The sequence below is a fragment of the Rhamphochromis sp. 'chilingali' genome (genome assembly GCF_963969265.1).
Source record: "Rhamphochromis sp. 'chilingali' genome assembly, chromosome: 5".
Classification (NCBI taxonomy): domain Eukaryota; kingdom Metazoa; phylum Chordata; class Actinopteri; order Cichliformes; family Cichlidae; genus Rhamphochromis; species Rhamphochromis sp. 'chilingali'.
Genome location: NC_137932.1, coordinates 24,270,936 through 24,292,699, shown reverse-complemented (window position 1 = coordinate 24,292,699; position 21,764 = coordinate 24,270,936). Strand labels below are relative to the sequence as shown.

At 41.3% G+C, this 21,764-nt stretch overlaps 1 protein-coding gene across 1 annotated transcript in view; it reads left to right on the top strand.

The window, feature by feature from the left end:
- The first annotated feature begins 7,128 nt into the window (after positions 1 to 7,128).
- The window catches only part of myt1la (myelin transcription factor 1-like, a), a 93,359-nt gene continuing 78,723 nt past the window's right edge, over positions 7,129 to 21,764 (top strand). Inside the window, exon 1 of the mRNA XM_080882208.1 lies at positions 7,129 to 7,294. The gene's annotated coding sequence lies outside the window, so the exon portion shown is untranslated. The remainder of the gene's footprint in view (positions 7,295 to 21,764) is intronic.

Sequence of the window (21,764 nt, the reverse complement as noted above, 5' to 3'; positions counted from 1 at the left end):
GCAGCATTAAACAGACTTTCATAAAAGCAGCTGCATTAGTTCGAATCAGTGACACAACAGCTTAGATTTAAATTAGATGACTAAATAACTAAGGCACTATAAATGTTCTAGTCTAATTTAAAGGATAAAGTCTCATAGATCACACAGATTAACAAACGTGAACCTCATCATCTACAACAAGCCAACATTAAGGGCTCCACCTGCTCTCTGATTAGGATAAATCTGCAACAGGAGAAAAAAAACATTTTTTTTCTGCTGGCTGCTGCTTTCACTCACAGTGGGCTATCTTCCTGTGCCTCTATGTACCTTACCTCACATGTGTAAAAAGACATTTCTGGCAGCCACTCTTTGTTGATTCTCTAACTTTTATCAGAGGTTATATGACATTCCAGATTACTGTCCAAAGCACAGTTCGAGTATCGCTGGATCTTGTTCCAGGATCTGGAACTACAGTAATGTGTGTGTTGCACTGGACTGTTGTGATGGGTCGGGAAGTGAATCCTAAAATTTACCAGAGGAGCTATGTTCTAACCCTCATCTCATCGTGAGCTCAGGGTGGAAGAATGAGGTCAATGAGTTTCCTCTGTGGGGTGGCTGAGTTTAGAGACTCTCTGATATTGGGGTAAAGATGCTGCTCCTTTGCATCCAGCTGAGGTGGTTGTAGTTTCTGATTGGGGTTCCTCTTCAGTGCCTTCTTTGGAAAGCTTTCAGGAAAAGCCCAATTGAAAAGAGACCACCCCAGATAGACCCAGAACTCCCTGAAGATAGCTAACTTTGAAAAGTTTGGATGGATGGATAGATGGAAATAGTAGATTATCGACCCCAACATTAAAGCCATGGAAGTTGCAGAAATTGATCATCTGATGTTACAGTGAATGTCAGTGCAGAGGTGCTTACTAATCACAGCCTGCGGGCCCCATGCTGGAATATTACAGAGACCCAATGACTTTGACCCAGGCTCCAAGCTCCCCTGATCCTAATCTAATCAAACATCCATCCACTTGGAATACACCAGAACATGTCTATCCATCTCCATGACTCATAGAAGCTTTTGGCAACATCCTCATGCCATCAGCACATGACACCCTTAGATGTACTGTACCCATTCTCCAACGGCCCAGAGGGAGCACCTAACCCTAACACAATATTCAGTAGGTGGTTTTCAGGTTTTGGCTTTAACAACATTGATCCATTTTCCTTAAGCTTATTTCTAATAACATAGTAGTTTCGCATAATTCCCAATCTAAATGAACGATTATGTTCATAATACTGGGGCTGGGCAGTTGATCTTATGTCCGATTCAAGGGATTTATCTCCTCTTCTTTTAGCCAGTAGCTCTCAACTGCTGGGTGGGCCATAGGGATGTGGATGCTCAGAGGAAAGATATGGAGTAAAACTAAACCGAACTACCCACTGATTACAAATTGTGGTGAGCAGGGTGTGGCATTTGAAATGGGGCTTGAAAAGATGCTTTAAGCCAGCTTTCTTGTGATTGGCTCCCTCTGATAAACAGAAGGTTTGATTAGGAGGTGGGCTGGGCTTCAATGCTCACATATTATAATAACATATTACGGTAGCTCTCACTGACATCACACAGATCTAATTAAAGAAAAGAAAACTGCTTCTGGCTCATAGGAATTATTTGTACACACTTAATCTCTGACATGTTTAATATCAGCATCCATCATTGTAGCAATAAAAATCATAAAATATACACTTAAACTGCTTCTCTACCAATTTGAATTTGGCAGCAAATGGAGAGAAGAGGAGGCAGTACTGGGGGGACATGGAGGTTATGATGTAGGGCAGCTGGCCTGTAAGTGCCCATATGTGGAGAGCCGGTCGAGAAGTAAAAAATTGGGAAATAGCAGATTTCTGCAGTAATAACTGACCGATACAACAAAACAAGTCCTGCAAACACTGAAACTCTGCAGCAACATAAACTGTTGGCTCCAGTAACTTCATAAGTCACAAACCATGGTAACAACAGCCGTATCCCAGTCGTGTCCAGGCACTCCCTTTCCCCTGGAAACAGCTCTCTTATTTTCTCCTCTGTGCAGGATTTTTAGTAAATGCCACACAGGTGAAAAGATGTTTTTCTTTCTGGTTTGCCACTGTTTTTACTTTGTGTTCTCTCATAAATTGCAGTTCTTGGAAATTTCAAGGCCACTGTAAGTTTTCATATTTAGTCAAACTGACATCTTTAACAAGCATCGCAGGAACTGTTTCTCAAGTTTCCAGAACTAAACCTTGAATCCAAAACTGAACTCTCCAAAAGAAGTCAAGGTAGAGAGAGCTGAGGAAGCAGAGAGAGAGGGGGAGAGAGAGAGAGTGAGGGAGAGAGAGACCTGTGTGTTTCTTTTCTCAGGCTCAATGTTTTATTGAAAGGAGAGTCTAACTAGGTCAGCCTGTTCAAACCAAGCTCTCTCTTCCAGCCTCTCTCCCTCCATCTCTGTCCTCAGTTCACTCTGGTCTGCTGTCAGAGCAGAGAGACGAGAGAGGGGAGAAGAAGGGATAACAGAGATGTGCAGGAGGACACGCAGCGATGGAGAGAAATACAATGATTCAGTTAAAAGACAAAGCGATGGATCAGGGGAAAGGTGGGGAAAAGACAGCGTGGCAATGGATTGAAGTGAATGTTTAAAAAATGGGAGGGAAGGAGGGAACTTTAAAGGGGTGGGGGAATGAAAAGATGAGGATAAACTAAAGAGAGAATTTAAAACTAAAGAACAAAGGTGGATTGGTGTGGTACTGCTTCCAGGAAATCGCCCAAGTGTCTAGTAGTGTCTAGCACTGAGCAAGCTTCTCCCTCCTCGTGATGTCTGTGGAGGCGAGGAAAGCAAACTGAAATGACTGACAGCTCAAGGAGAGATCAACAAGATGTCTTTGGTGTCTTAAACTTCATTCTTTCCAAGCTCCTTAGACCTTAAACTTCATAAAAAAGTCATGTTCAAATTCTACCATGCAGCTCTGAGCTAATGGAGTCTAATGGGGGCATTTAAGGTTTATAAGCTCTAATTCTGCTACTGTTTTCAATATTCTGCTACTGTTTCACTCTTCTGCCACAAGGTAGCACAGGGCTGTGCAACAATTTCAGCATAGCCCAGTGCCCAAACAGCATTACAATTTCCATCGTTCATCATGTGACTCACACTGGCCACAGTGAGCATTACCAAACCTGATTATTCCTAATTCCTGTCATTCCACTGCCCAGGAAGCGCATTGCTCCAAAGCTGGCTGTAGTTCATCTAAAGCTGATTTTAGTTTTCACAAATGCAGCATTGATTATTTTACCAATAATAAATAAATAATGTCCTTTCGTTCCTTTTACAGAGATTGCAGTTTTACAGAAACATCTAGTGCTAATTCCTAATCCTAATCCAAATGTTTAATCTATAAATTCAAACCTATGAAACAACTAAGGAAAGGAGAAATGAACAATTAAGCTAAATGTTCACACCAAACATGCATTTCCAAACTTTTAGTGTAGTGAATGATTCAACCAAATATCCTTAAAACTAGAGTTTAGAGAGGCTGTCGCAAGCCACCCCCACCCTTCATATCAGCCCAGATGCATTCAAAAGATGAGTTAGAATGAAATCTGTTTCCATAGGATGTAAATTTTGTGTTTGCAGTACGTTTGTTTCTACTTTTACTTCTCAGATGGGATGAAAATGAGTTGTAATTTATTTTAGTTGAGTCCAGTAATTTTTATAAGATAAGAGGTTTAATGCATTTGAAATCATGCAGGTAAGTAGAGGATGCATGTAGGATTCAAACTGGTACTCTGGTGCTGGCAGTGAAATGCCCCCTTCAGCTTCCAAATGTGGCCCTGACTGCCTTTCAAAAAAGAAAAATGTGCATATCAGTGTGTACATGGACACTTTGTTTGTCTTTGGGTTTTTTTTTTTTTGACATATGAGACCAATCTGATGAAAATTGTGTCCAGAAACACATTTTAATAAAATAAAAATCATGAATATTTTACAAACTGTTGCCAAAATACAGAAGAAAATACGTTAAATATTAAATCCTCCTGTCAGCAAATTTGTGTCTTGTTATTTCCCACTTATTTTCCAGCAAGCATAATTCCCCTGCACTGTAGAATATCCAGAAACCACATATACAAGTTTTAATGCAAGCCTGCCCAACTTGGTGCTTACATAAATGCATTTATACTCTTCTCAATTATAAATGTATATATAGAGAGAGTCTTAAAAAAATGTACATCACTAGACGTCTTCAGGAGAACCATGATGAGCAACAGCTGTAAAAAGAGGTGCTCCTCCCAAGCCAACCCAGTTATCAGGTGTGGATAATTGGCGACTAAGGAATTAAGCACATGCAACAACCAGTGTTGGGCAAGTTACTTTGAAAAAGTAATTAATTACAGTTACTAGTTACTTCTTCAAAAAAGTAACTGAGTTAGTAACTGAGTTACAATATTCTAAAAGTAATTAATTACTTGAAAAGCAACTATTGCGTTACTTTAAAAAAAACAACCCTCTGTGGTCCAGGGTATAATTGCATATTTTTCACTACTTTTGATGTTTCCTCTACATTTCACCTTTAAAAACTATTTAATTTGCCTTGTTTGGTATCATTCTTTTCAACACAACCTTGCGTGTCTGAATTTACAGTTATGTTTTCATTTTGACATACTGTATTAACACAATTGATCTAAAATCAGACAACAAACAAAATCAGAGTAGAAAAAGTTATATTTTGTACTGTAACAACCACAAACATGTTTATTGAATCACATTTCATAACTTTAAATGCAAATATAAATTGTCATTGTTTTAAAATCATATGCAGAAGTTTTGCAAACAACAAAGTTATTTGCAGCCATTTACCTTTTACCCCTTTTTTAAAATAATAATTTCAAACTGTTTACATAACAATCAGCTGTTCTGCAGTCAATAAGATGCCACACAAATTATTTGTGCCACTTCAAATATTTCTGTCCACTATAAAGGAGAACATCACAGCCTGATACCTGCAGGTCTGACAGCAGCAGGTGTATCACTCCTGTTCTTTACCTGAAGACAGCAGTCACCTCATTGTTCTGACACACAACACAAAACTATCCACAACACTACACACTAACTACACAAGACAACACATTAACTACAAACTACAAACACGTTAAATGTCACAAATCTCTCACATCTCAAAACTCGCTCTCTGTGTTTCTGCTGTCTTTCTCTCTCTCTCTCTCTCACCGTCACTCCTAAAACTTCCCCCTCTTCCTAAACAACCAAATGTCATGTTGCCATATAGTTTTTGATCGGTTGGCATGGTGCATTTTTCCACCAAGATCAAAAGGCTGTTTTTTTGTTTTGTTTTGGGTTTTTTGGTCATAAGCATGGAGTGCTTGCTAGCGCTGTCCTTGGACGTTAAACATGAAGAAACTATTAAGGAAAAAACGCCGCTTATATATTGTTTATCATGACTCTGGTTTTACGTGGCCTATCAACACAATTTAAAAAACTGGTGTATATCACCTTGTTGCTTTGTCATCTTGATGTGGTCATGTGATTGGCTTACCACGACTACTTTATGCTTCCTCAGTCAAACAGCAGCACTCATGCGATTGTTTTGCCCCTTAGCTCCAGGTGTTGTGCCAAAAAGTGATCGTCGGGCAGAAAGTGATTGCCTTCCACGGGAGCGCGCGCAGCTGCTTAAAGCTGTAGCGCCCAGATTACTTACAGCTACTGCCGTGCAACTGATATAAGGTAAGCTGAACACAGCTTCAACCGTCTGTTTGTTGAAAAATAGTAACGCGACTGCACCGGTAACGGCGTTGTAACGATAGAAATAGTAATTAGTTAGATTACTCGTTACTGAAAAAAGTAATGTCGTTAGCAGTGTTGGGGAGTAACGGAATACATGTACCGCCGTTACGTATTTAGCTATTTTTCGGCTACGAGCCGACAGGGACCCCACCGTATTAGTCAGAGGTCCCTTTACTACAGTTCGGAGTCGCGGACCTTCAGTAATAGTAATAAATCACACAGCAATAGTACATTCACGTTGTTGTAAAAAGCACGATAATATATTAAGTAATCCAAAGTATTCAGAATACGTTACTCTCATTGAGTAACGTAACGGAATACGTTACAGAATACATTTTGGGGCATGTATTCTGTATTTTGTAACGGAATACATTTTAAAAGTAACCTTCCCAACACTGGCCGTTAGTAACGCCGTTACTTGTATCGCCATTATTCCCATCACTGGCAACAACCACAGAGTCTTGCAAGGCAAGTAGAGGCAAAACAAAGAGCCTCCACCCCACAGCATCTACTTTAGATGAGTTATAGGTCATTTATTTTAGCAGCCATCCTCTAAAATGACACTTGTCAAGCATGCTTGTCTTTTTGCCTCTTTGATGCACCAGGGAAGCAGTTCCACTGGACAGTCTGAGCGCAAATCCTCTGGAAAAGCTGCAACACATCTGTGCCAAATAAAACCTGGAGAAGGAGAAAAGGACACTTTCACAATCTGACACCCCAAAAGTTGTGTTAATGAACATTTTACTCTCAAAATAAAACTGCAGTGTGAGTAGTGGCCTACTCCAGCTACTACTAATGAAGAGAGTCTAACCTCTTTGTTCACACAGAGCTGAACAAAGGGAATTACACACTGACACATTTCAACGCCTATGGAGAGACTTTTGTCTGTGTGTGTGTGTGTGTCTGCAGGGTGCAAAAACAACACACAAGCACACACACACGCTCTCAGAGTCTACAGGCTTGAAATTAATTCAGAAAAAAAGCGAGTGAGAAGGAGGGATGAGGAGGTGGCGCGGTGGTGGTGAATGCATCGCTATCCTTGGAGCCTGCACGCGCGCGTGCACACACCATCGGGAGCGTCGCTGGGCTTGCGTGCGCGTCCTCGAGAAATAAAGAAAAGAGGATCAGGAAGAAGGTGAGAGAGAGAGAGAGAGAGGGAGAGAGAGAGGTAAAGGCGCCGTCTTCTTCGCTCTCTGCTGCAGTGTCTGATTCTCCCTCCACCATCTTCATCAACATCATCATCCTCTTCTCCCTCCTCTCTGTCTGTCTGGCCCCCCCTTCTCCTCCTCGCCCTCCTCCTCTTCCACCCCCTCCTCCCCCTCCTGTGAAGGCATGGCCAGATATCACAGCGACAAAAGAGAGAGACAGTGGTAGAGAGACCTTTAGAGAGAAAGAGAGAGAGTGAGAGCGAGGGAAGAAGGCTGCAGACTTTCAGACCTGAGAGGAAGAGGAGAGGAGGAAGAAGAGATAGAGGAGTCTCCATCTTCGCCATTTCAGTATGTTTTCCTTCTCTGAGGTTTCTCTCATTCTCGCTCTTTCTGCGGCTCCGGTTACGTTGAGCACACTGCTGTAATTTTCCTATAGTGTCACGCTCGCGTTGTTTCACAGCTCAGTTGTGTTGACAGTCCTCTTATTATTCCCGTAAGAGCGCGAGGCTGTGGAGTGTGTCTGTGCCGCTTTCTGCGCGCCTTCGCGGGAACATTGTCTGACTGTGGCACCTCTGTAATCTCCCTGTAGTGAGTCAGTCATGCTTCTGTTGTTCCCATGATATTTTGCACATGTTTGTCATGTTGTGCGTTGTTTCTATGGTGCCGTGGCGCTTTGCCTCACTGTGCCTTTTGTCACGCGTTGTACTGACTTTAATATTCCTGTCCTGTGATATTCCCATCGCAGCGCCACAGTGAGCTGTTTGAGCTGCTCAGTCTGTGGTGACCTTATGCCACCTCTTTGATTATGTTTATGCTCATTATCGTGCTCGTTTATGATTTCACTTTTATTGCTTAGAGGTGTGAGTGAGCAGACCCGGGGCTCCGTAACATCCCTGTAATATTTATGTAATGTTCCTACTGGGTGCCATGAAGCCTGTATTGTTCTGTATGGTGAGTGTATAGGATACCTCTGTAGGATATGATAATCTGGGCTGAGACCACTGTATGTAATGCTGTTTATTCCTACTGGGTTACCAAGTAATTTTCCTGTAATGATTTATGCAGAGCTGAAGTGAAGTCTGCGTTGACCTTTTGGAACCTTTAACATCTCTATTTTCAATTTGACATGTTTGAACAATCTGCTTTTCCCTGCATGGGAAGAATCTCCATAAAATTAAGGTAAATTGCTTAAATCCTTAAGAGATTATTGACTTCTACAGTAAAAATAAAAAAGTAGTTACATTTTTAACACTTAAAGTAACTTAATGCTGCATTTTCATTGTTAACTTTTAACAGCAGGCAAGAATGCAAAAAACGTCATACAATAACATAAAATACATGCTAAAATTGACTAATTTAGATTATGCGACAGCTTCACATGAAACCTGGATTACTTTTAGACTTCATCATCCAACCCAACCATCAGTGGATTATATAGGAAAATCTGCCCTGGCTTATCTTCAGTCTGCTAGCTGTGCAGGCGCCTATGCTGAGCTTATTGTACATATTTATGTCGAACCCAGTGCGCAAATTAAAGTTGCTTAATTTTAAAAAAGGGTTAGTACAGCCATGGGAAATTACATCACTGAAACTCTTGAATAAGAACCACCTGATTTCCCTGCAGGGGGAAATTTTGGGGGGATTGGAAGCTCTGAAGCAAAATCAGGGCATCTTTAACATTTATGACTCGTGTCTTTACTCAGATATTAACTCTTTTTTTCTTCACCTAAAGTTTCAGGAACTTTCCCAGAATTAAGGTTCCTTCAGTGCATTTCCACACAAGGGTCAAATCCACAGGAAGATAAAGCAAATTATAGCCTGCTGACACATCAAATCTGGACAGCAAACCCAGTTTTCATTGGTATAAAACCTCCTGTGCTTCCTGATTATCATCTGCTACAAACTACAAATAACAAAGAACCGGTGTGCAGCTGAAAGTTTTCCAAAAAAACTGGGTGAATAAAATTGCTGTTAAAGGCGCTAACACAATCAGTGCATTCCCGACAGGTACAGTACACGTTTATGTTTCCCCAAGGACCAATTACTGGGCCCCAAAGTAACCATGTGTTTCTTCTTAAGGTCCTCAAAATGCACATAGAAGTTCTCAAGCAATAATATTTGTGCAGCTGTTTGGTAAAAATAGAAAAAATAAATATTATGATATAAAATATTAACTTTATTGTTTCATTAAAATCAATATATATTACAAGCTTCCTTCTTTTTCGTCTTGCATATCAGCAGCAGAGGTTTGCACACAAGAAGGTCCTGGACTTTGAATCTTCTGGAGGTCTTTGTGATTCTAAATTGGCCAAAGATGTTTAAAAGATAAAGAGTTGTGAGGTGAGCAAGGCTAGAAAAGTGCCTCACAAATGTCATTTCCACATGTACGAATGAATAATAAAAAATAAACCTGTAAAAGCCCCTGAGCCCAATTTTTCCTTTTTTAAAGGGTCCGTTTCTGTGCCGTCACATTAACGTGCAGAGTTCTTACCAGAGGTTCAACACCGGCCTCTGTAGGGAACCAACCCTGAGGGTGCAAATAAATACCCCCAGTCCAGGGTACAAAGGCAGGTTGTTAATTAGGAAGTTCATAAGAAGGTTTTGTTGCCGTCATGAGCATCCGATCAGAATGCACTTAATTAATAAGCTATTAGATTATTATCCAGTGAACAAAGGTTTATTATCTGACTTAAAGTTAATTTCAGCCACGATGAGAAATGTGAGAAAGATGTACACTGACTGCTAAATTGGAACCGTCGATGGTGTGAAGGTGAAAAAAGTGAGTGCTGCCCTCAAATAAGGTGTGACAGGCGAATTCAATGAGGAAATGAGCAGGTGACAAAGGAACAGGAGAGCAAGTCAGTGATGAGGAAAGGATGCGAAGTGAAGAAAGTAAAGAAACATTAAAGCCTTTACTCAATTAGATAAATATAATATTCTACAAAAACCATGCGCTAGCAAAATGGAATCTCATTTATTTATTTATGATTATGTTTGTTTGTTCTTCTTCTGTAGTTTTCTTTATTCTTATACAGATCTTATAGTTGGGGGTGAAAAGCTAAAGAAACTAGAAATCTTTCCTGCAGCAGCGCCTTAAAAAGCACTGCTCAGTGTTGTAACTACTGGGGAATCATTTTGGGGGTTAAATCATTCTCACTGGAAATGGATTTAGACCCTGGCTTCAGGTACACTTGACCCTTGAAACTGGAGAGGTGGGCCGCTGTCTGGACGTACAGTATAGTCAGAAATCAGGGACAACATTCAAGCTTTTCCATGAATGAGTTCCGATTTAATGCAGGATTTCTTTAAACTGTCTGAGGTGTTCACCAGTGAATATAAAAGAGAACTTTAGAGGTCAAAGGCAGGCCGTCTTAGCGTAGGATGAGTGTTTGCATAGATATCCTTTATATATAAAATATACTTTATTCCTTGTGTTTGTTTGGTTCCATTTAAAGCAGAAGTTCATAGTTTTGCAGGGATAGCAAAGTGTCGAGACTGTTGTCTCGATCAGGCGTGAGGACTTTTGTCCAGTTTCCAGCGGCTTTATTCCCTAAACGTGTATTAAAAAAGAGAGACTCTCAGATGCTTCTATACATGACGAAAGATTTTATGAATTTCATGTGAATGCGCTCTGCAAAGTAATGAAATATTCTAGCTCAGGTGTTGGTTAAAGTCTATATTGTACTTTTAAGTGAATCATTTGCTGCGTTAGCATCCGTTCCTGTAGAAGGTCCACTGCATCAAGTGGTTTTTCTCCACTAACCGACCTTAAGTTGATTTAGGTTATAAAACCCACCAACAGCAAGTCGGCACACTATTCAAGACAGTTTGTGATGGTACAACTGTTTATGTCTCATGTCAGGGAAACTCCACCTACTTATGAATTATGCGTCATTAGATTTTTGTGAAAAATGTCTTCGTTTTTAGATGATTTTGTAGCCTTTGAATTCAAATTTTTTTGAATTTGTGTTTGAAGCTTTAAGTGTTGTTGCAGATGCTGAAAGTCGATAGTTTTCTAAAACTTGTTGCTGTCCTACCTGCTAATTTAGAGCCTGAGGTTGTGTAGGGTGAAAGGCCCAAAACTTTATTTACTTTTTCATCCTAAGACAGTATGTCTATGTCTGTATTTAGACATTTATAGATGTCTGTATTTTCACCTTTTGTCATCATTACTGGGTGATCACAGTGTTCTTGGCTGAGCGAGCTTTGATCTTTGACCACGTCTCTGTTGTTTGTCGTATCGCTGTTGTCGGAGGGAATGAAGTGGACTTTAGTTCAGTGATGTCAAACTCGTGCTCCAACCCGGACAGATGGGAAATTTTCTGTGAAAAGGTTTAGGATCACGCTTGTCGTTGATCTCAGCATGTGGTTTTGCGTAAACGGTCTTCTTCTCTGCTGCGATGAAGAATGAGAAGAGACCTGACGAAATATAATCTTCCTGTCAAACCGGGTGTTGTGGCTCTGCATGAACCGTAGGAGATTTCTCTCCTGGCTGTTTTGCTGTGTAAACAAAGACACCAGGTGAACTCAGTTGAGAAGTAATGAAAGAAAAACTCCTTTATTTTCTGTCGGCTCTCTGCAGAGTCTGAGTCAGAGACAGGCCAGAGCCCGGCGATCGTTCATAACTGCAGAGGAAAATAAACCTGCCTCATCTCCGCAGCCCAGCACCACCTGTGTGTGACAGAGGATATTAAACACAGGTTCAGCTTACACTTGACCAGTCATAGCAGACTGCTGGTCACAGATAAATTCTCCATTCACACCTGTGGGTCTCTTCACATCACAGATAAAATAATTCCTGCTGCTGCTCTCCGTGCTCAACGAGCTGTTGTGTTTCAATTTGCAGCATTCGGGAAAGTTCAGCTCAGTTTCTTTACAGCCGGGATGAGGATGTCACTTTGAACATCAGGCTAAGCTTCTACTACGCAACTGACTTGCAAATCAGTGGTTGAATGCAGATTTACAGCAGTAAGGTGGGGAAGTTGGAGGAATTTTCGCAAACTACAATTTACAATGTAGTGGTTTACACATTCATCTAACACATGAGAGATCTCGGGTTCAAGTCTTGGAGGAGACAAAAATGCCTGGGAGGGTTGTTTCGGTAAAAATCTGCCAAATCAAATATGTGGGTCCATCTGCTGTGGGATCCCCTCGTGAATAAGGGAGCAGTCAAAAGAAGTTTTAAACGATAGTTTGCAACAACTTTTAAACGATAGTTTGCAACATGAGAAAGTTTGGAACATTTCACCTAACAAACCAAAGCTATACTGGTTACCCAGACACGAAAGAGCCCAGTCATTTAAGAAACAAAGCATAATACTGTCACAAACTAATTTTTGGTAGTTATGACAACCAAGGGGAAACTTCCTGTGTTGAAGTACCAAAAACTGCAATTCCTCTAATGGCCACTTGAGGCTTCCTCTAACAGTTTGTCAGTCTTCCTGACATCTAAATGTCCAACTTTAAAGCAGAAATAGACAAAAACAGCTTGGAGCTCCTCCTAGTTCCCTATTCTTAACAGCTGAAACACCTGAATTCATTCATGTGTGTTTAGGCTTAATTTAGGGGCGTGGATGCTGTAGCTCAGCGGTCCCCAACCCCCGGGCCTCGGACCGGTACTGGTCCGTGAGTCGTTTGGTACCGGGCCACGAGAGTTGAGGCTCAGGTGTGAAATGTATGGTTTTCAGGGTTTTTATCGGTTTTCAGCGTTATTTTGTTATCGTTTTTATCATTTACTCGGTTTCCCTGGGTCTTTTCACGTGTGTTATGAATAAATCTTCTTTTTTCGGTACCGGTACTAGTTTTATTTTGTTGTATTTATCCGCGACACCTTAAAGGCCGGTCCGTGAAAATATTGTCGGGCATAAACCGGTCCGCGGCGCAAAAAAGGTCGGGGACCGCTGCTGTAGCTTATTGGTGTATGGGCCTCACTTCCACTAATTTAAGTAAGTGAACTGCTGTGCAGGTAATTGTAGTTGTAGCTGTTGCAAGTGAAATCCTGGTATTTAATTAGTCTGTCACTTAGTAATAATTAGCAGGGATTGTTGCATCGCTATATCATTGAGCAGTTCTTAAATCCACCCATTATATAATAAAAACTATAACTAATACCAGAACTAAAAAACAAAACAAAAAAGAACTTAAATGAGCTGAAATTTGATTTAAAACTAAAACTGCAGAATTCTCGCAGTGAACGCTGTGGGTCAGCAGTCAGACCGTTCTCATTCTGGGGGTGTAAAATAATGCTGTTGTATAGCAGCTGGTATGCTGTTGGTTATGGTAGTAGTAAGATGGTGCAGTCAACCTGCAGTTTTTCAGTGTGAAGGATTACAGGGTGTGTTATAACCCAAACCATGATCTTTCGGCTTTGGCGCTGGTACAATTCCACCCAGAGACTTAAATTCCTATTGGGGTGGGGTCAGTGAAAGCATCCTAAGAGCTACCAACTGTGGCAACTCCTTTTGGTAAGGAGCAGCCGACAGTAACTTTCTAGTAGCGACTGTGCAGCATTCAGCTGTCGGAGACAGACATGAAGTCACATTGCCTTGTGAAAATGTGATAGATGGCAGCACCATTTGGATCTCTGGGGTTCAAAAAACTCTGCACCCACAGAGCTGATGAAGACTGGAGGAGAAGCTGAAATTAAATCTCAACAGGGCAAATGTTATAGCAAACGGTTCCCTGGTTATAAAGAACATCACATATCAGAATGTTGGTCGTCATGTCTGCAGACAGCTCAACAAATGAGGAAACACATGAGGTGGTCCAGGGGCAGCGCTCGATGTCATTTTAAGTGGGCCAAAATGGCTTTTCCTTCATAATGTAGGACATAGCAGCACAAAACATAACAAAATGAGCTATTTTCTTCAAATTTCACTTCTTGTCTTATAGCCATCATGAAAGACTACGCATTCTTAACACATACACATGCAGTGCCATTTCAGTAATGGTGTATGAACTGTAAACGAGTACAAAAATGACTTTAGCCAGCCTAAAACACCATCAACCCCAAAGATATGTTACAAGGAGCAACCAAATTGCTTTTATTGTTCTATCAGTGGCTCAAATAACAACACTGCCATCGCCATTTTACCTTTGCAGCCTTCATTCATGTGGTGGATCTCTAAGTTGGCATATCAACTTTGAGAAACACTGCCCTAAACACAACCAGCAAGAGAAAGTGGGAATATAAGAATCAGCTAGTGGTAAAAACCAAACATGAATAAATACAAACTAAAGCCTCCTGGCTGGTGAACCTAACACTTCGAGCTATCCAAAAACGGTTGTATCTCTCCATGGCCAATATTCCCAGTTGGTGCACCAACACCAGAAGACGCCTTGTGTCTAACAAAGGCAGAGGAAACATTACGTGATGCTCTGTGATTAGAACACACTGGGTCTGTGCTGGAATTATAACTGACATCGTTTGTGGTTTTCAGAAAATTCCAGCTCAGGAAGACGAGCACCATACGAGACATTGGCATGACACCGACATTTGCAGGTTTACGTAACATCTGAACATCTGACAGTCTTTCTCTGTGATGTCACACTGTCAAGTCAGACCGACACGACCTCATCTGAACTGCCCGCCTGCATGTCTGTCCGTCTGTCTGCCTGTCTGCCTGCGGTTTATTAAATCTAAGCTGCTGCCAAGACTGCCATCAATCTGATTACCTCACTCTGATCAATGGAGGTCACACACACACACTCACACACAGACACGATGCAGAAGGCTTCATCACAGTCTATTGTGGAGCCTCGAATGACTCATAGTGTAAAAATCACAGACGCACACACACTCTCTGGATAAGGACACACACATTTTCAGTGATTCAGTGTGGGTAGATTCTGTTCTCTATGAAGAGTGTGTGTGTGTGTAAAATCATTCATGTTAGCAGACCGACAGCTGGTTTCTGTGGAGTCCGACTCAGAGCGTTGATTACTGGAAAACTTAGTAATATTTTTTCCATCTTTTATGGCCTCTGACCCCTGAAACATCTGTAATCTTATCTCACAGCTGGAGTCTGTCTGGGTGAAAAACTCAAATATCTTAATTGTTAGGCTTCCTTCCTTCCTTTAAAAATGATTCAGAGAGTCACCTCAGATTTGGTTGGATGTTTTCTGTTCCTTCACTCACACACACACACACACACACACACACACACACACACACACACACACACACACACACACACACACACACACACACACACACACACACACAATTCAAGCAGGAGTAATGATTGTGGATCTCTGTAGCCACTCACGACCTGCTTTGTCTGCTTGTTACAGATCATTAAAGCTTCACACATTGACCGCATCCACTCATCATCCTGTCAGTCACTCAGCCCCGCCCCGCTGCTCTTTGCCACAGAGGTGAATGATGGGAGGTGGAGGAGTCGTTAGCGGCCAAATCTGTGTCTACATGATGAAAAATGACAATTCGATTGAAATTTGGCCACGTGAGCTGTGAGCTGGTATCTAACACGTCGGTTTCTTGCTTTTAGAAGCAAAGTGTTGTTTTTGCTCCAGTAAACCTGCTGAAGGTTGGATAAGATTTCCTTACTTTTATTCATTTTTAATTTTTATTTACTTTAAACCTTTTGTCCTCTGTTTAGTTTTTGTGGATGGTTGTTTCATTTGAGTGCTTTCTGTTCCAACAAATGTTTAGTTTCACTTAGGTTTGTAATAGTTTTAGTCTTTATATAATTTGCATAGCGTTTGTCAGACAAGCCAGTTGTCAAATACCAGTCATGTAGACATCACAGCCTCAATAAACAGAAGCACCAAAACCTCCTCATGCTTGTTTCGTTGAAAGGCATCAGCCCAAACAGTTGTTTCTTCTTTATCTTTTTTAATTTATAAGAATACTATATTATTACACCTGAGTTTTATGCCAGTTAACAGAAACTTTTTTTCAAGGATCCACTGCCCCAACTTTGTCCAGCTCCTCCTAAGTAAAACAAACAAACAAACAAAGAAACACTATAATTTGACACTGAGTTACATTGTAATTAACTTTATGGAAATACCCGATCCAATACTTGTGTTTGATCAATAAGCCAAATTCCTCACTCTGTGGAAGAGACTGGGAATCTTTCACTGACGTTTAGGGCAATGTTATTTTACCACAAGTACAACAACCGTTTTCCAAGAACGTGGCACCAGTATGGGTCGCCTATTTAACCCGTTGGTTAAATAGGCGACCCATACCATATGAGGTAAGGCTAATGTGAATGCCTGGGTCCAAGTCTGCTTGGATACCATTTACTGAATGTCTTTCTTCCAGCTTTCCCTGTCTTGTCTCCGCTAGCCTACCAAACAAAGACTAAAATGGTTGCAGTCATTGGAGCTCTTTAGTCCTGTTGACTTACTTAATCACAGTTTGTGTTTAAGCACAAAAAATTGCAGACATACAAAGAGAAGCTGTTGGTGTAGCACAGCTGAAACGCCTCCAAACTGCTGCCACTTTGCTGTTAGGCTCCTGGATGATTTCTCTCAGTAGAAATCGCTGCAATGCTTTAAAGGTGCTGCAATAAAAACACAGAACAGCATGAAACTGAATTTGATACTTAGCTCATCAGTGCATTGCGACCTATAGTGTAGTTTTATTGAACTACAATAACAGTAGATGTCACAAATTCATTTCCACATATAAACAATTACAATAAACAATTTTTATTTTTAGAAGTTTGGTCAGTCAGTCACCGTACTCAGGCAATTAAGATGCAAGCAAGTTTGCATCATTGCTCTCCAGGCTCTTGTGGTCAGTGCCAGTCTTTGATACTTTTTGGATAAAGTAATTACACTACATTGCAGAGTGTAATGTAGTGTCATTATTTTATCCATATAGGGGACATTATTTAAGCTGGTTCAGCCTTCATAGATTTGCTTCTGTCGCTGCAAGCCTCTTTGCAGCCCACCTCAACTCCTCCGTTTCATGCTACATTTGACTTAATCAGTGTCATATCGATGGTCACTGATGACTGCTCTGTCTTATTTTTTGGTCTTGCTCATGCCTTCCTCACTTTTTCGTGTTTTCTTGTCTGAACACGTAAGTACTGGAAGTTTCAGAATAGAGCCAGACTTTCAAATCCACCTTACTGCAGACAGAACTCCCGTCTTGCATCTTTTGGAGAGCAGTTCTTGCCCTAACATCCAAATTTGTGTTCATCAAAATTGACTTGATGCATGCTCAATCATCCGGGTAAGGAAATCCCAAAAAGTTCATTCTGTTCATCTGGACGTAGGTGAAGAAGTCCCTTGGATGAGTGACGACTTGTTTCTCCCGCTGAAAACATTCCAGATGAACAGAATCAACTTTTTTGGGCATCAAAATGAACGTTTAGCTTTGCTTCCTGTTTAATGTTCTGGAGTGTTCATTGTAAGAAGCACAAGTTACTGTACATGTTCTCTACACACACACTTATCTTGTTATTAAGAGACAAAAAAAAGCACACTCAAAGTGTGTACTTTGTTACTGGAAAACACAGCATAGAGTAATGATTCAGACTGACACTGCTGGACTGGGTTTGGAAGTAGTTTTGTTTCAGTAAAGTTGGAAGTTTATTGTCAGGGATCAAAACTTTGTGCTGAGCCTTAGCAGGAAGTAAGAGCCTTCCTTAATTCTTCCATATCCCTAAGTAAGCTTTAGAAGACTAAACCTCAAGATAAAGTTATTTGAAAATGAAGATCCTGAATGTCCATTGAGCCAAATCCTTCACGTTCAGTACATTACCCTGTGGAGTTTTTTTCTGCATCCTTCAAGCCTCCTCCTCAACACGAACCTGAAAGAAATCGAACTCATGTTACTGGAAAAAAAAATCCAGATATCGAGAAGCACGACTTGTTGCTCACAGTCATCCTGTTAAGAATTCATAGCATGTTAAGATGCTGACTTACATAAGAGTGCTGCGAGTTTCTTTGTGAGATGAAAGCAGGATTATAATATAGTGATCTGATGACTCACTGACACCCATGAATTAATGTTGGCCTTTAGCCTTTTGGCATTTTACGACCTTCTGCTGTATCTCTTTTATCAGTTTTTCAGTTGTCTAACAGAAACAGACACATACCTGCATGTCAGTGATTGACAACCACTGCTGTATGGGATCATTTGAGGTCAAATTCAGCTTTTAAAACTGTGTCCGTGTGTGAATCTTCACAGTTATGAAGTGAATAATGTTTGACAGAAGCTGTTCCAAGGGCTGAGGAGGAGTTTTATCTCCTCTGAAGTGCTGACGTGACACCTCAGACCTGGTCATCTAACTGGAAGAAGGAGGAGGCCGGCAGGGTGTTTGTGTCCAGGTCTGAGGATATGAAACATGGCACTTCAGATTCCCACATTTACAGGAGGGCACATGGAGTGCAGCAGGGTTAATTATGGCCAGCACACCCTGCAGGAGAGTCAGGTCTTTGGCAAGCTCATGTGTGAAGTGGGCTCATGTATCCGTACATTTATGGAAAAAATTACGCCGAGGCAGAAAACTGCATTTATTTCCGAGCTGCAGTTACCAAGAGCAAGCGTAACAGGCTTTTGTTCATATTTTGCGAATTATAAAAGTGATTTTACTGAAAAAAAGTAGCTGGGAAATTATGAAAATAATAATGAGCTTCAGTCCTGTAAAAAGTCATTAAAATGACTCCACTGTGAACAGCAGCAGCGGAAAATGACTCTCACAGTATTTTTGCTTCTTTTAAACACAATTCTCCTGATTAGCCTCTCATACTTTTACTTAAATATCTCAACAGCTCAACCTCACCTTGCAGCAGAGTGATTTTACGCTGTGATATTTGCCTGTCACGCGGCACCGAACGCTTCTTGATCGACTCGAGAAGATCGTTTTTTGTTTTGTTGTATTTCGCCGTTCGAGCTTTTGGATTCTGCTGTGACTGAACCTGCAGTTCACAATGAGCTGCTGCTTCTCAGCCTCTCTCTGTGATTGGTCAGAGGTTAATTGACGCGGCTAATCACCCGATCAGTCCAGTCTCCATGGAAACCAGAATGGAATGAGGGAGGTGATGAACGAGGAGTCGAGGCCTTCACACCAGGCTTAAATGCTGCAGCTTTTTTTTTTAATAGTGTCTGTTTACACCACAAACTGTACTGCAGTACTGTTTGTGCACCAGTGTAACAGCGTGAGGATCCGCTCTGTCCTTTGTATCAGCTGTCAGTCCTAATAGCACGAAAATATTTATCTCCAGGCTGTGAGTGCAGAGGTTGAGTAAATGTGGTCATCTTTTGTAGACACACCTTTACTGTGTTAATATGAACTTTCAGAAAATACAATGGTTCAGGTGAATGAGCAGGTGGTTACGATGCAAACGAGAGCAGTGGATCTCCACTTGACTTCTTGCTATCTTTCCTTTATTCCTCTCCACTGTCTGTGTCAAAATCAAGACAAAATTCCTCAAAATAAATCTTAAAATAATAGAAATAGCATGGAGTGAAATAGCTATACATAATGTAATCTGCTTATGCACAAGATGTTCTTTGACGCTAGCGTCCTAACGCATTACCTGCTGATAACCGTTGCATCAGGGTACAGATGGTAAAGGATAGCTTATGCATCCATGAGCCACAGAGACCAGCTTGGACAAATAGCACTATCTGATGCCACAGGAATAATACGGACTGCAAATATAGCCCATTCCAATGCCTGGACGCCCTTTAGATAAGCAGAAGTTTTGGCATCTGTGCCTTGATGAACTGGAAACTCAATGCCGGGACATGACGGCCTCTTTTAACAAGCTACAAAATCCTCATTAGGAGGTTTGAAGTGTGGCGGTGGAGTCAGTTGCAAGTTCTTCACCTTCAACACCTTGGTTCACGTCTCGTGGTTTTATTTTTCAGTCACTTCTTTTCTTTTGATTTCACTCGCTGATGTTTGAAGAAATTAAAAATAGGGCTGGTCTCACAAGTGAACTCGTTTTGGTGGATTTCCTGATTATCACAGGTTTAGACACAGAAATAAAAAAGATTGTTACAATGAGTTAAGAAACTAATGTGAACACTGGCTTTATGGTACTTTATTATTGTTGTTGTTAGACAACTTCTGGGACTGACTCTGAGAGACACTGGCCATTATTTTTTATGCCTATGCATGGTTAATATGCTTTTAATTGCTGAGGACTGTCTTGCTGTGGACTACAACTGTATGGCTGCTTAATCAGGCTTTAAAATGTGAAAAAAATAGAACAGTTAATTAAGACGTTCTGCAGAAATTTCATGCCAATCCATCAAACAGCTCCACTGATATTTTGGCAAGACCTTAAGTGGTCAAGCAGCTGCCATCGGCTCTAGACTCGCACGGCTCACATAAATAATATTTTATAGGTCACCAATAAAAGCAGTTTACATCCAGAATAATAAAAACATTCTGCAATGATATGAAGACAAACACGAGGCAGCACTGCACCTCTCTCTCTCTGTTCATTTGTGCTGTTTGGTTTGTGCACTGCAGCATCACATCACACACCAGGTGTTTCTGTTTGTTGGGTTTGTTAAAGTTCTCTGCTGTAATAAAACACAGAGCTGCTGTCTGGCTCTAGCACAAACACACACCTCACCTGGCTGCCTGATCTGCGCGTGTGTGTGTGAGTGTGTGTAAGCTTGTTTGGACTCACAAACATTTGCCTGTGAGTGTTTGGATGTGTGCAGCAGATTCTCTGCTCCAGCCTGAAACTGGAGCAATTTTAGGGAGCGATGACAAATGATTTACAATCATTTTTAGGTATGAAAGTGGGTCCTCGGGTTGTTGAGTGATTTCCTGTCCGTCTGTCCATTCATCCATTTTCAGCTGCTTATCTGCAGTCGGGTCAAAGTGGCAGCAGACTAAGCAAATTAGTCCACACGTCCATCTTCCTGGCAATATCTTTGAGCTCCTCCTGGGTGATGTGGGCGGCATTTCCAGGCCAGATGAGATAAATCATCTCTCCAGCGTGTTCGGGGTCAGTTCTGGAGTCTCCTACCAGTTGGTTGGGTCTGGAAATTCTCCAATGGAAGCCACCTAGGAGGCATCCTGAAACACGTAAATTGGCTCCTTTCTGTAGCTCCTCGCTGTGTGAGTCCAGCCACCCCGTGGAGGAAAATAATTTCAGCTGCTTGTACTTTCTAATCTTTCTTTCAGTCACTACTCAGAGCTCATGACCGTAGCAAGGACTGAAACATAGATCGAAAAGTTAAGCCCCTCCTTTGACATTGAATTCCTTGTCTTCGGGTTGTTCTGTCGTTTTCTTTAATTGCTGGGAATTACTTTATGCACTCTAGGTTGAAGTAAGTGTCATTACAGCAGGACTTTTCCATTACTTGTATCAAAAATCCCTCAGCTTGGAGTAGAACCCTGGACTTCAAACATTTGGCTTCAAAGGTGGTCCCAACTTCAATTTTAAAGCACTTTTTTGTGGTACTGATTGATTTTCAGTCATACGCCAGGCATGTAAAACTCGTCAGTTTTCAGCCCACTCTTGTGTACTTGAAGGGTCTCTATGGCTTCATTACACATAGTACAGTTATTGTACAAAAACATCAGCTGATTCAGGTCTCATTCTCTCACAGTCTCACCAACAGCTCAATCCAGGCTCTGCACATGATCAGGGGTCTCTGGCTCCTCCCACCAGGGTGCTGAACAAATGCAGTTCATGTTATGGATACAGTAAGCCACATGTTTCCTGCAGTACACGGTTAGCATGCATACAACCCTCATGAATCTCTTTTGTGTGCATGCATGAATGCCACAACGTGACTGGTTCATGTGTTTCAAGGATCGGTTTTTGATTGGCTCGTTGGGGGGGCAGGCCATCTCTAAGTGCCATGCCT